A 16425-nucleotide genomic window follows, 5' to 3' on the forward strand; every position below is an offset into this window, starting at 1 on the left:
TAACACCTGAGCGTGTGTGTGTGTGTGTGTGTGTGTGTGTGTGTGTGTGTGTGTGTGTGTTTGTGTCACAGCTAACAAGCCTCAAGTTCTCAAACTGAACTTCCTGTCACAAGATGGTGGCATCTAAGATGGTGACAATTGTATCCTTTGAGAGTTGAAAGATGTGTATATGATCCAAAATAGACCAACAATATTCTTTAGTGGCCATTTATTTTGTGTATATATACACACACACACACATTACATATATTTTATACACACACACACACACACACACACACATATACACACAAAGAGGTTTGAGGTAAAATTATATATAATTTTTATATGACTTTCTTTTTATATAAATATTTATATATTAAGTTTAAATTATGTTTTAAGTTATTTTATATATATTTACACACTTAAAATATGATTATGTCTTATTATATTATATAGTTATATATAGTTTTAGTAATTTCACTTTTAGTTAATGCATTTATATGTATCTCTGTGTGTGTGTGTGTGTGTGTGTTTGTGTGTATTAACTATTTAAACGAATTATTAAACTATTAAAACGATTTAAAAAATCACAAAAAAAACTATACTAAAATATAAAAGCTACTTTAAAACATTACTAAATACTAAATATAAATAATATATTTAACGGTACTACAATAATATTGCTGAAAATATACACATATATGAATAAACACATTATAAAATGCATTATTTTTCTGTTTATTAGCGACGAATGTCACACTTTACCCACAAAGCTCGTTAAACGGCATTCATACATTTTCACGTCGTTAATAAATCAGAAGAAAATGTGATGCCATTTGAAGCAACCTATCATCTAATTTATCCACGCACATTCATTATAGTGGCTTAAATGTTTGAAACAAAAGTCCTGGATAAATTCAGATGTCAAATTTACCCTGATATAAAAGTATCTGACAAACAGGATCGGACAGACGCTTTCTCTAGTACACGGTTGTCTCTCCGCGAAAAGCCTCACATCACTCAAAGAGGGTTAAAAATTTAACTCGAACCATGTAAAACTGTTTTATTTACTCGCCGAAGCCAATTTCTGCTCTCATTTGGTGCTGGATGTCTGCATTGGTTTCTCTGGCTGATTCTTTGTGACTGGGGAAAATGAGACCGACAGGAATAGAGCCATGAGCGAGGAGAAAACAAACATCGGAATGGCATCCTCCAAACCACATGATTTATTTCGCAGTTAATGTCGGAACAGCATGACAAATCTGAGTAGTTTGTAAGGCACGGGACGACGTGATGAGGGCAGACGCATATTAGGCCTAATCTGACGTCTGAGCGACACTTGATATGATCTACAAGTCCAGTGTGACACAAACACAACGGCTTTCAGTTCAGAATAATCCTGCTTCTTTTTTTTTTTTTTTTGCTCACTCTCCATCTCCGTCTCGCCTCTTTCCAGGGCTAGAAAGGTCAAAGTGACACGCACAATCCAACACAGTACTCTCTAGTAGAGAAACGAACGGCTTCTGCTGACAAAAAAAAGACGGATTTTTTGATTATCGCCCATATCGTCTCGTGGAGCCAGACTTTGAGTAGCGGCGTAAGCTATTTTGGCCAAATGACCAACATGCGGTGTTCTAATGCACGCGCAGGCAATTTAAATATTTAAAATAAACGCTAGTTAAAAAACAGTGACAAGCCAGACAAAGAGCGGTCCATGACACCCTTATGGAAAAGACCTGGAATGGAGTCGCGACGTCGCCCGGTATGGCGCAGCCGGGGCCCCGCCATGGAGCCAGGCCTGGGGCCGGGGCCGGCATGCGAGCGCCTGGTGGCCGGGTCTTGCCCCACGGGACCCGGCCGGGCTCAGCCCGAAACAGCGGCGTGGGGCCATCCCCCCGTGGGCCCACCACCTGCAGGAGGGACCGTAAGGGGCCGGTGCCTTGTGGTTTGGGTAGCAGTCGAAGGCGGGGACCTCGACAACCCAACCCCTGGACTCAGAATCTAGTTTTAGGGACATGGAACGTCACCTCTCTGGGGGGGAAGGAGCCTGAGTTGTTGCGTGAGGTTGAGAGATACCGGCTAGAGATAGTCGGGCTCACCTCCACGCACTGCTTGGACTCTGGAACCCATCTTCTCGAAAGGGGCTGGACTCTTCACTACTCTGGTGTTGCCCGCAGTGAGAGGCGGCAGGCTGGTGTGGGCTTGCTCATAGCTCCCCAGCTTAGCCGCCATGTGTTGGAGTTTAACCCGGTGGACAAGAGGGTCGCCTCCCTGCGACTTCGGGTTGGGGGGAGGACTCTCACTGTCATTTGTGCCTCACGGGCCGAATGGCAGTGTAGAGTACCCGGCCTTCTTGGAGTCCTTGGGAGGGGTGCTGGAAAGTGCTCCAACCGGGACTCTATCGTCCTGCTGGGGGACTTCAACGCTCACGTTGGTGATGCTAGTGACACCTGGAGGGGCGTGATTGGGAGGAACGGCCCCCCCGATCTAAACCTGAGTGGTGTTCTGTTGTTGGAATTCTGTGCTAGGCACGGTCTGTCCATAACGAACACCATGTTCAAGCATAAAGGGTGTCCACCAGTACACCTGGCATCAGGACACCCTAGGGCGGAGGTCGATGATCGACTTTGTGGTTGTATCATCTGATCTCCGGCCGCATGTCTTGGACACTCGGGTGAAGAGAGGGGCGGAGCTGTCAACTGATCACCACCTGGTGGTGAGTTGGATCCGTTGGCGGGGGAGGAGGCCGGACAGACTTGGCAGGCCCAAACGTACCGTGAGGGTCTGTTGGGAACGTTTGGCAGAGACCCTGTCAGGAGATCTTCAACTCCGCCTCCGGCAGAACTTTGACGGATCCCGAGGAGGCTGGAGACATTGAGTCCGAATGGACTATGTTCTCTACCTCTTTGGTCGACGCAGCCGTCCGGAGCTGTGGCCGTAAAGTCTCCGTGCGTGTCGTGGCGGTAACCCGAACCCGATGGTGGACACCGGAAGTAAGGGATGCCGTCAAGCTGAAGAAGGAGTCCTATCGGGCATGGTTGGCCCGAGGACCCTGAAGCAGCTGACAGGTACCGTGGGCCAAGCGGACTGCTGCCGGGTGGTTGTGCAGGCAAAAACTCGGGTCTGGGAGGAGTTCGGGAGGCCATGGAAAATGACTATCGAACGGCCTCAAAGAGGTTCTGGCAAACCGTCCGACGCCTCAGAAAGGGAAAGCAGTGCCCTGCCAACACCGTATATAGTGCTGATGGGAACCTGCTAACCTCGACTGGGGATATTGTGGGGCGGTGGAAGGAATACTTTGAGGACCTCCTCAATCCCGTCAACACGTCTTCCACTGAGGAGCAGAGGCCGGGGATCCGGGGGACTCGACCATTACCTAGCTGAGGTCACTGAGGTGGTTGAGAAGCTCCTCTGTGGCAAGGCACCAGGGGTGGACGAGATCCGCCCGGAATACCTCAGGTCTCTGGATGTTGTGGGGCTGTCTTGGCTGACACGCCTCTGCAGCATCGCGTGGACGCGGGAAAGTGCCTCTGGACTGGCAGACGGGGTGGTGGTTCCTCTTTTCAAGAAAGGGGACCGGAGGGTGTGCTCCAACTATAGGGGATCACACTTCTCAGCCTCCTGGGAAAGTCTATGCCAGGGTACTGGAGAGGAGAATCCGCCCGATAGTTGAACCTCGGCTTCAAGAGGAACAATGCGGGTTTCGCCCTGGACGTGGAACACTGGACCAGCTCTATACCCTCTCCAGGATGCTGGAGGGTTCCTGGGAGTTTGCCCAACCAGTCTACATGTGTTTTGTGGATTTGGAGAAGGCATTCGACCGGGTTCCTCGTGGTGTCCTGTGGGGGGTGCTCTGGGAATATGGGGTAAGGGGCCCTTTGCTAAGGGCTGTCCGATCCCTGTATGATCAGAGCAGGAGCTTGGTTCGCATTGCCGGCATTAAGTCAGACTTGTTTCCAGTGCATGTTGGACTCCGACAGGGCTGCCCTTTGTCACCGGTCCTGTTCATTATTTTTATGGACAGGATTTCTAGGCGCAGTCAGGGGCCGGAGGGGGTCTGGTTTGGTGACCACAGGATAGCTTCTCTGCTTTTTGCTGATGATGTTGTTCTGTTGGCTGCATCTGGCCAAGACCTACAGTGTGTGCTGGGGCGGTTTGCAGCTGAGTGTGAAGCGGCAGGGATGAAAATCAGCACCTCCAAGTCTGAGGCCTTGGTCCTCAGTCGGACAAGGGTGGCTTGCCCCCTTCAGGTTGGTGGGGAGCTCCTGCCCCAGGTGGAGGAGTTTAAGTATCTTGGGGTCTCGTTCACGAGTGAGGGAAGGATGGAACGAGAGATTGACAGGCGGATCGGTGCAGCTTCTGCAGTAATGCAGTCGCTGTACTGGTCTGTCATGGTGAAAAAAGAGCTAAGTCGCAAGGCGAAGCTCTCGATTTACCGGTCGATCTTCGTTCCTACTCTCACCTATGGTCATGAGCTTTGGGTCATGACCGAAAGAATGAGATCCCGGATACAAGCGGTCGAAATGAGTTTCCTTCGTAGGGTGGCTGGGCGCTCCTTAGAGATAGGGTGAGGAGTTCAGTCACTCGGGAGGAGCTCGGAGTAGACCCGCTGCTCCTCCACATCGAGAGAGGCCAGCTGAGGTGGCTCGGGCATCTGTTCCGGATGCCTCCCGGACGCCTCCCAAGGGAGGTGTTCCGGGCATGTCCCACCGGGAAGAGGCCCCGGGGAAGACCTAGGACACGCTGGAGAGACTATGTCTCTCGGCTGGCCTGGGAGCGCCTCGGTGTCCCCCCGGAAGAGCTGGAGGAAGTGTCTGGGGAGAGGGAAGTCTGGGCATCCCTGCTTAGACTGTTGCCCCCGCGACCCGGCCCCGGATAAGCGGAAGAAAAAGAAGAAGAAGAAGAAGAAGCTAGTTAAAAAACTATTGCAAATAGTGTATCCATATGTTGATAAAAATAAAAAATGAAAAATGACAGCAGCGTTAGTCTGCTCTAGTGCATAAAAAATATTTAAAACAAATAAAAAAAGATTTGTCCGTATAGATAAATTATGCAGATAATTCATGTAATAATATGTTGTACTTAATGCATGAAAAAATAATGTTTACCATTTCCGTCCATTGACAATTAATAAGTACTACAAGTTAAAAAAAGGAAGGCTTTGAAGCTATTTTCACTTGCTAATAAATTTTAAATGCTAACAAAGAAATGTTACATAACACTAAAACATGACATTTCTAAGTACCGTAGAACAACTAGTTTTTACTTGTAAAACATACTTTTAGACATTTAGAAAACAAAGCGCATGGAGATATTCTTGTGGGCAGTTTTGGAGCTACTAAGCCTTTCCAATTAAATTCTGGTTATCTTCTGAAGATTTAATGCCGCTAACCTGGCAAATTTGGAAAAACATTACATTACGTTTTTTTTTTTTTAATAGTTCTCTTTTTATCGACATTGCGCCGCATAAACGGCATGACTTTCCAGAAGGACTAGTACAAAAACCTGCGCACACTGACTCTGAGAGGTTTCGCGAAGCTGCCAATCAGATTCGAGCTTGTCAGATCAAAGAAGCGAGGGAAGGGAGTGGAGAGAAATGGCTCGGCTCACTTTAGCTGGGCTCACACACAATACACTATGTTGAGATATTTCTCTTTGTATTACTGATGGCATTTCCCAGCCGCAGGCTGCAGTGCAGAGACGGCAATAGCTACTTTAAAAGATGTTTCCAGCACAGCACTCATCTCATCTGGAACCAACAAAATCTCATTCTCTTGTTCTGTATTCTCTTGCTATGCTGGTAACAATCACATCTACCCACACTGACTCAGATCACACGCGCACACAGCGAGTCAAGGGCTGTCAGGATTACCAGCATCTAATTTTACGATCACCGGTTCGTAGTTAAAGAAAACGTGAAGATGCACTGGAAAGCTACATGCACATTTGACGATTTTTACTAAAAAAATCATTTATATCTAAAATGCGTAAATTTAGCACCAAAATGTAATACAAAATTGCACTAAACTCAAACATAACTTATAAAAAACAACCATTTATATCCTAATGAGTACCAATTCCTTTCTCAAAACATACTTAATTATGCAAGCAGTCGAAAGAGCCAATAGCCGCACCCCGAACGCAGTGGCCACACCTCCAAAACGTGACCCGATCAGCCGACATATTAGCTTCAATTCATTCACTTTCGATAATTAGAAACACAGACAGTGTGTTATTTCGTAAAATGAATAGGAAAGAGGTCAAACGTTAAAAATGTTTTATAAATGTAGTCACTGAATGGAAAAACCCCTGAACCAGTTCTGGAGTGACCTGTTTTTCCTCCGTCTCTATGGGCACCGGTCAGGCTACAGAATATAATATATTGAGTTTTGTGTCCAGAGAATCCAGTTAAAACCCTGCCTCCAGACCTTTGAATGATTAAAACTATCCACATAAAAGAAATTACATGCTCTTCTACATTAGGTCTCGAAACCAGTCTTATAACACATGCTGTCAAACTCTAAGCTTCAACAGTACAGTGAATTAATTTCGGTAAATCTGACAGAAGAACACAAGTCTTGTAACCTTTGACTGAGGGTCATGAGGTCATTGTTAGGGTTTACATAATCAGAACTCAGTGCCTGCCCACGTACACGCGTAATATTCAGATTCTCTCTCAGAAGAGATTTTACACTTCATGAAACACATTTTTACCCAAACATCAAAGCCAGCAATTCTTTGAGGAATAAGCCCTGCATTCAGACCTTGCAATAATGAATCCCTACAGCAAAAAAGACTAAAGTCATACATTATTAAACCCTGCTGCACTGATATTTTACAGTATTAAAAGTATAAAGCAACGAAATCTTACGTCACCGAACCCCTACAGTGCTGATGTCTTACATTTGGACAGTAATGTACTGACATATTACAGTAATAAAAAAAAGAAATCAGTGCTGAAATCATACAAAGCTAAAACTGTACAGCACTGACAATTTACCTTTTGACTGTAAAGTACTGAAGTATTGCAGTTATTAAAACACAACATTGCTTAAGTCATTTAATGTTTAACTCTGATATTTTACAGCATTAAGAGTGTAAAGTAGCGAAATCCTAATTCATATACGGCCAACAGCACAGAAACCTTACAATACATAAGAAATATTATAGCAATAAAAGTACAACGGCGCTAAAATGATACAATATTAAAACAGCATAGCACTGATGGCATTAAGAACTGAAATATTACAATTGTAAAGCACTAAATATCACAGCATTAAAACTCTACAGCACTGAAATGACCAAAAACGTAATAATACTGAAATTGTGCTTTATGGTGCTGACATTTTACAGCGCTAAACATCTAGACTACTCACATTTTACAGTATTCGGACCGTAAAGTCACAATACTGTAAAAATCACAACATTAGAACACTACAGTACTGAAATCATCCATCACCAAAACTGTAATACTGAAATTGTAAATTTAAGCTAAACCTTAAACCTTAATCGCTAAATATACACCACTGACATTTTACAGTATTAAGATAATAAAGTACTGAAATATCGCAATATTAAAGCACTATAGTACTGAAATTATACAACATCAAAACTCTATAATACTGAAATTGTAAAGACCTAAACTTCAAGGTACTGAAATTTTACAGTGCTAAACATCAACGCTACTCACATTTCACAGTACTGAAATTGTAAAGTGCTGAAATATAACAGCATTAAACACTACAGTACTGAAATCATACAAAAAGCTAAAACGCTAATATTGATATTGCACAAAGCTAAACTTCAAGGTACTGAAATTTTACAGTGCTAAACATGTACAATCCTGACATTTTACAGCATCAAAAAATGACATTTTATAATAAGGAAACACTATCATACTGAACTTTTACAAAAGTGCAAAACTCCAGAAACGCATCCCTACAATACTGAAATATGAAGCAAAAACATACATCAAAACTCTGTAATACTGAAACTGTAAAGACCTAAACTTCAAGGTAATGACATTTTACAGTGCTAAACATCAACGCTACTCACATTTCACAGTATTGAAATAAAAAGTAAAGTGCTGAAATATCATAGCATTAAACACTACAGTACTGAAATCATACAAAAAGCTAAAACGCTAATATTGAAATTGCACAAAGCTAAACTTCAAGGTACTGAAATTTTACAGTGCTAAACATTTACAATCCTGACATTTTACAGCATCAAAAAATGACATTTTATAATAAGGAAACACTATCATACTGAACTTTTACAAAAGTGCAAAACTCCAGAAACGCATCCCTACAATACTGAAACATGAAGCAAAAACAAAAAAGTAAGGCAAAGCAAAGAAACACCTTAAAACACCTTAAACACCTCCTTGCTTAAGTGAGTGTGCGGTTGTTTCCAAGTTTACTAAACTGAAACCTTAGGGTACTGAAATGTTACAGTAAATCCTACAGTACTGAAATCTTACAGCACTGCATCACTCATATGAAATCTTTCAGTGTTTCAGTGTTAGGATGAGAATCGATCACGCAGCATCTGTGTGGAAAACCAATAGTCTATTTTTATACTGCATCTCAATTACGACTTCAGTAAACAGAATTTCCCAGATGAATGCTCAAAGTGAGATCAATTAAAAACACTTAGCTTATGAACAAGGCAAATTAAGGAAATTTATGGCAGCGGAACATGGATGGACAGCAGAATTTGGATGCAGATTAGCTTGCAGCTTGGCTAAACGTTTGGCGTCTCTTTGTGCCAGCATGGCTCACCACCACCGAACCACTCTAAGAGAATAAACCAGCACAGGCTATTTTACAGATCAATGACGTTACATTATTGCATAGTGTAAATATGTATGCGTGTGTGCATCCTCTTGAACATCCTAAGCGGGTTCATAAATATCTTACGCTGCTACAACGATCCTGCTGTAAATGTGAGAATAGATGGATTTTTTCCCTCAGATTCTCTCCTCATATCTCTCAGACAGATACATAATGCCGTGTACACAAATCAGACGTAGCTGAAAACATCAGCCTTTCTCAGGAATAGATCAGCATCATCGAGCAGAGCTCTCAAATTACCAAACAGATCGGTTTTAGCACCTCGAATTTTAACTGTACACATTTATTGGCATCGCTATCGATGCATGGACAGACCTTTTCAGAGTTGAGCGCCTCATCGCACCCTCACACACACACACACACACACACTGCTCTGCATGTTTAGTGGACTAATGATGCCTGCAATGAACTGTAATTTGCTGCTTGAAGATCAGGCAGGTAGCGGGCCTATTAAGAGACCAGAAACATCACAAACCGGCTTTGATGTAATGGTCAGGTATTTAAATTTATAAGGATGGGCATTCATCATCTGAAGGAGCGCGCCTAAAGTTGCGTGGCCGGTGTCTACGGCTCTACTGATTATTAATGGTAGCCATTTAGTATTGTTGCACCACATACGATGTAATGCATATGCAATGTATCCACAATTGCTTCTCTACATGCACTGCGTGACATTCACTATACAGGCAATAGTAAGCGAGTGCTTGTTTGTTGCTGTGAATTAAATCAGGGATTTGGCAAACAATGATGAAGTATTTTAAAAAAATTGCCGCTTGATAAAACATAATATTGTACTATATATTATATTGTAATATTATACTACTGAAAACACTGTTTACCATGTAGAAAAAACATTTATTTTTATAAATTAAAGTATTTAAAACCATACTGTGAATTGTCTATAAACTCGTAATTAATCACATTAATTAAAGTACTAAAATAAATATAAAAATTTAAATAATTAGTATAAAGGCAATGTAAAGGCCAAATATATTTTAGAATTTAGTAATTTAGTAATAATAAATCACAGTAAGTATACCCTAACATAAATAAACGAACATTAAGTGTATAGATGAAAAAGGTCCCTTCCAAGAGATATTTTTGGGTCCTTGTCATAAAAAATGTTTGAAAAAATAAATAGATAAAAATCATTGCCCACTGCAGGGATCACATTAAAGTCAAAAACAAATCTTAGAAAATGAAAATTGAATTGTGGGCCGGATTAAAGAACAAATTACTAACACTTGAGGGGCTGTAAGATATTATCTCATCGTTTGAGACCCTTGCCATTTGGAAAATTACACAGGTAAACACTGGTGTGGAAAAACCAGAAAATCTTCACCAACAGGGTGTTTTACACAGGCACAGAGAACCAGCTGCAGGTCAGGAGGCAAAAAAAAACAAAGCTCTCAAAAAAGTGTTTGGAAGGGATCGTGGGGTTATTCGATTGATTTCCTTTAGGTAGATCCTCACATATCATCCCAATGGACAAACTCAGTCTAAAGACAATTTAATTAAGAGGCAGATGGCAGCAGGGGAGATAATCCTGCAGAGTTTGATGTAATTCAGAGATGATTAAAAACCCATCGCTGCACTTCCCAAATGGAGCAACGGCCTCACTTTGACCACACCGAGGGTGCGAATCACAGATTACCCACAGGCCCCTCCTGCAGCTGCGCTAATCAGCTGGACTCATCTGGAATTACCATTAAATTTTCCACACGAAAGATGGAGTGTTCCCTTGCGAACCGAGGAGGTAGCTGGGAATTCTGTTCCTACACAGAGGAGCCATTGTAAGCACATGCAATGCGTCTTTGCTTTGTCTTCATTTGCACTCATATGTCCATAATGTTTGTGTGATTAGCGCCGTCTCACGTGCGGATCTATTTTCAGGCGGGTTATTTCTCAAGACTGGATATTTAAAGCCATCGCAGGATGCTTTGGATTCATCCCAGATTTATAATTATAATTTAAGAGACCAGAACCTACAAACCACTGTTTGTCAGCACATTATCGCTGAATTACTGACAGCGGTGATTTGTAACCCAATTCGATTCCGAAACAATTTCAGCATGATGAAAACCAACAAGAGTGTTTTGCATTTTACATCAGCAAAAATTATGCACATTTTGGCACATTAAATCAGCAAGTTTGATTGTGGCACATTAGGTAAGAAAAACTCTATTTCAGCTATAAATCACTGAGTTTAAATAGAGAGCAAACAGCTTCACCTTTATTTTCTTCAAAAGAAAAAGAAGAAAAAACCCTGTTTGCTCAGTTTTCCCCAAACCCTCTTCAATTAAACCCCCAATGATCTGCTATCCACATTCATTTTTATGAATTCCTAAAAAATGGTTAAATTAGTTGTGACCAATCTACCAAAATGAATGATCACATTCCTAACTGAGACCATCATTTATTAATACGAGGGAACAAAATCTAAATTCATGGCCACAATTTACTAAAATGAGAAAATTAATTCTTAATTTGTGACCAATTTAGTAAAATGATGGAACAAATTCCTATAATTTACCAAATCGAATATACGAATTCAATTGTGACCAACAATTAACCAAAATGCGGGAACTTGTGACCGTATGAATTCATCATTCGGGACCAACCATTTACCAAAACGAGTAAACAAATTCTTAATTTGTGATCATGATTTACTAATACGAGGGTACAAACTCTACATTCATGGCCACTATTTAACTCAATCGAGGGAACGCTGTTTGAATTTGTGGCACAGTTTAAAGAGATGCACATTTCTAAGGAACGAGTTGACAATTCAATGAAACATAAAAACGACAACCCCAAGTTTCCCAAGCTCGAAAAGAACATTTTCATTTTGTGTTCGTGCGTCGCTTCAGCAAACAATGTCACGGTGTACATTCTTCTGAGAGGTCTGGTCACCGGCTTCCCATTCCAGCTCACATTACCACCCTCCAGATTCATGTGTGGCATAATCTCCAAACTCTTTCCGTTCCCCTCACCACTGGCTACAAATCTCCTTCCCAGCAGCCCCCTCACCACCCGAGAAATGTCTTCACACTGCCGCCTCTCAGAGGGAAAAGACTGACCTTGACGACAAGTCCCCCTCTTAAACGCAGATTACACCAAATCTTTCTCCAGCACACATGCTTCCAGAAATCCATTTTTCCACCTCTGATGGTTTTATATCTCAGCGGCAGCTATTCAACAACACAGGACACTCAGATTACAGTCAAATTTACTGTGAGGCAGCATAAACACTTCTTTATCTCATTAAGCATGCATGGATTCATGAACATGAATATTCAAATGTTCATATGAATATTCACAAAGTACCGCTCAGTTTCTCAACCTTTACTCTTTTCTTCTTTCTTCAGTCGCACACACACTAATCGCATGCATAAACACAAGCGAGCGGGGTGTCTTTTGCTTGAGTTTTCTAACAATTACAATCAGCTCTTTCAGCAGAGATCTGCAGCGGTTCCCAGCATGCATCTGCACCTTGTGTTTGCAACTCTGTATGTGTTAGGGGTTGAAATGACGCCGTTCATCAGCACTGTTCTGATCTCATTTTGCTGTGATTGTAGGCGAACACCGAAGTTCAGCTGTCAGAAAAAGCAGCTATTTTAATAATTCACTGAAGAGCCGCTGCACAGAAACCATCTGCCTGTGTATTAATATTACCAGTCGATCCTGACAAGGCTATACACGCGTTACTGACACTAACGTTAGCCCTGAGCTCACATGAAATCTGGTCTGCTTATTTGTCCCAAGAACCACCCACTTGACTGACATGTAATACGATCAATCACAGAGCTTTTATACAATGTCTTGGTAAATCCTAATCTGGACATAACTGGATACACAGGTGTTTCCAACCTCAACTTGGTAGGATGCATGGTTTTTTTGAATGGTTAGTGGTTTGGTTGCTTAGATGGACTTAAGGATAATTTGATGGTTGATTGGTTGGATGGACGGTTGGATGGATTGTCGGTTGTTTGAATGAATGGTTGAATGAATGATGGATGGTTGGTTGAGTGACTAGATGGTTGTTTGGATTGACGGATGGATGCTTGGTTAAAAAGGACAATTTTTTGCATCGACAATTTTAATCATTTGGAAATGCTTTATTTTGATGGTCCCTTTGACAATAAGTAACGTTACACCTACATGTCAACTAACTCTCGTTAGAATATTAGTAGATCGTCTGCTTATTTTCTGCTAACTCTTTATTCTGATAGTCTCCCAGCAGTCAGGAGATATAATTTTACAAATACATGTCAACTTATTCTAACCCTCACTCTACCAGTCCACTAGTAGTAGATTTTCAAAAGGTTCACGATAACAGACTGCGTTAAAGGGACCGTCAAAATAAAGCAAAATCAATCATTTTACTATATTCAGGTATGCACTGTTTCGTTGCTGTCTATGAAACACGCATATGTTTTGCTCAGCATAATTTCTTCCATAAATCAATCGATATTTAAATATAAATCAAAAGTTAATATTTCGTACACCACAAACATATACATAAAACCCTAAAACAAGGAAATAAATGTTTAGTTTTAGCAGTCAAATATATGATTTTATTTTATTTATTAAGATGCTTTCTATTAATTCTGTTGCATTTCTTTAACCTGAACTCAGCTGACAGTGTTTAGCGTAAATTTAACTGGATGTTTTTATGGCATGTGATCTGACAGAAAGAGTCAGGAGAAAACGGAGCTCCTAAGAACATCCACAAGACTCTGAGCACCAAAAACCATCTTTCAAAAGAGGAGAGAGAGAGAGAGAACGGCCCAGGCATCTCATCTCACCCTCAGACAGAAATTGAGCTCCTATCTTTCCCCCTGTTTTTTTGAGGAAGAGATTCATACATGCAGAATCTAGCGTGTCGTTTGTCTTCAGTCATGCGAAATGCCGTCCGTCAGCTTTACTGCAGCCTGGTTTCCTCTCCGCACAGTCGCGATAAATGATGGAGAACAGAAGCAAGACGAGGAAAAGAGAGAGAGAGAAAGAAGCAGGGCTGTAATGTTTCCGCACAGATATGGCTTTCAAATACTGGCTTATGGGTTGGAATTCATACGCTATCATTCAAAATGACAAACCAAAATAATAAAAGGTTCATTTATCCCGCTGTTCTGGACGGATCCTTTTTACCTCATGGTTTCTACCAGCTACGGAGGTGCAGAAAACAAGCCCAGCGTAAAGCTAAATATTTTACAACCAATTACATGGAAATAGCCATTACAGCGTGGTGGACTCCATCAAATCAAACTCAGATAGTCTTGCGTAGCCAGAATATTGACTGTCAGCATAAATGCTAGTCCAAACAACATCTTATTCTAGCTCCAAAGTCACTTGTGTTGTGTTCTGTCACATGAGCAACTGCTTTCCATGAGTAATCGAAAAACATAAACTGCAATTAGAAAGCCAATTTCCAGTGTTCATGCCCGAATATTAATAGATTTATAGAATCTACAATATAATGCGGGCTTTGTCGCAAACTTAAAACGAGACGTGCGCTTTCTGAACTCGAAGGTGAACACATACTACAAAATATAGACTTTCCGCAATTAATCGCAAAATCCGAACGTGATTACAGGATAATTCTCAATAGAAACCACACAAATAAGACTAAAATCAATCGTGTCTATAGACACAAGAAATATGTCTATAAAGAGCTATATGGCTTATATATATAGAGCTATATATAAGCTTTACTAGTTTTGCTTTTCATTAATATTTTGCCAAACCTAAATGTCTTGTTCAACATTTCTTAAGCTTTTTTTGTTTCAAAGCTTGTTTGTTTCAAAGTCTTTGTTTCAAACCCAAAAGGCTTTTCAGTGTTTGACTTGATTTTTGAAATCTATGCTACATTATGGGTTATTTCGTTTCATACTTGTAGCATTAATCAATGAGAAATTGCAATTGTAACAATTTATAGTGCTCCTATTATGGTTTTTCACATAAGCAAAATACGAACCTTTCATAACCCATAATAGCGACGCTTTAAGGATGAACATAAACAAATTCACACCCAAATTGACTTCGCGTCCATCCATCACGACTGAAACAGCCCGAACAATCCTCTCAAAGTTCTCCTTAAAAAATGGCCGCCCACTTTTCGAACAGCACGAACCGCTAAAACCGCGAACCATGAATTACATAAAGCCAGCCAATCAGATTACAGCTCGGCGGGCGGCGTGTGAACGAGCCGTGGGCGTGTCATTCGAAGCCGATACGTGTCGGTGGGCGTGTTTGTTCTGCATCGGCTGGGATTGTGGGTGCGGACGCATTTGGACGTCTCTCGGTGGCCCCGAACGCTTCAGACGAAGCCCCGTAAACTCCTACGGAGGCTGCTGTCTGTCAGATATGCTGACATCGCTCACCTCTCTCACAGACTGTCAACGCGGCACCTCTTTTATTCCGAAATCAACTCTATTTCTTTTCTGGCACATTGGCTTTAATATGATTTAAAGTGTAGCTGCAGGAGACGGCAGTATACTGAGGAAAAATACCGTGCCAGCACTTACATAACATCACAGAAACACAAATCACTCGCTCTGTGGGAGAGGCTGAGTTGTACTCACGGGCAGTAAATGCTTCTCTGCTCTTTAGGATGGAAGCTGCTGGTTCACAGGGAATCGTGCAGGAGACGGAGACACGTTCTCTCCTGCGTCCACATTCCCCTGTCTTAATGTCTCCTCAGTGGAAAATCCCAGAACAGATGAAACTGCAATGAGAAAAACAGCAGAAGAGAATATTTCAGGACTAACTCATCATTTTTTGTGCATTTTATTGGATTGGATTATCCAGTGTAATATATATATATTTCATTCATTAGCCACATTTGCGAATAAACATCTCTATTTGTATTATGAATCCAACTGAGGGTCTAGGATTTAAAGAAAAACCAATAGTAACTACTGAAATTTGAGACATATCTCACTCCGCAGGCTACAGAAATGTATCTCTAATTAAAGGTGTGCTATTAAACCCAAGTTATTGGACTTTTTGACTTTTTTTTTGAACTATTAACACTTTTGTTCAAATGGAAGTCTGAACAGAAGTCATTTCGCCACAGTGTTATTTCCACTAAATCTCAAACTCAAGCATTTTGTGCCGGAAATTCATTTTAAATGTTTCCGGAACCAAATGGATGATGTCTTTCCCTATTTTACAGCTTTAAATTATATTTTTGACAAAATTATAGCTCGACTGGAAATGAAACTGATTAAACATTGTTCACAAGTGATATTTACCTCGATTTTACTTGTTTTCTTCACACACCAGGTCTCAAATTTCATCCCAAGTTTAATTTGGGGCAAAAATTGGTTGTGAAAATGACAAATGAGGTATATTTGTGAATATCAAAATTCTAAGCATAGAAATTAATTTTTAATTGGTTTTATAATATATATGTTATGTATATATATATAAATACACACACATACAGTATATTTAATATATGTATGTGTGTATATTTATATAGACATAATAAATATAGACAGACACGCACATATTATGCAAACAAAATCTTTTATTTTGGATGCTTTTAATCGTTTGACAGCACTAGTTTCATTGTAAAAATATA

The 16425-nt window shown here is 41.0% G+C and overlaps 1 protein-coding gene across 3 annotated transcripts in view; it reads right to left on the reverse strand.

The window, feature by feature from the left end:
- The window catches only part of lingo1a (leucine rich repeat and Ig domain containing 1a), a 72721-nt gene that overhangs the window by 21416 nt on the left and 34880 nt on the right, over positions 1–16425 (reverse strand). For all 3 annotated transcript variants that reach the window (XM_043227844.1, XM_043227847.1, XM_043227845.1), the window contains one exon: positions 15422–15564. The gene's annotated coding sequence lies outside the window, so the exon portion shown is untranslated. The remainder of the gene's footprint in view (positions 1–15421; positions 15565–16425) is intronic.

This window comes from Puntigrus tetrazona, chromosome 25 (assembly GCF_018831695.1).
Source record: "Puntigrus tetrazona isolate hp1 chromosome 25, ASM1883169v1, whole genome shotgun sequence".
Lineage (NCBI taxonomy): Eukaryota > Metazoa > Chordata > Actinopteri > Cypriniformes > Cyprinidae > Puntigrus > Puntigrus tetrazona.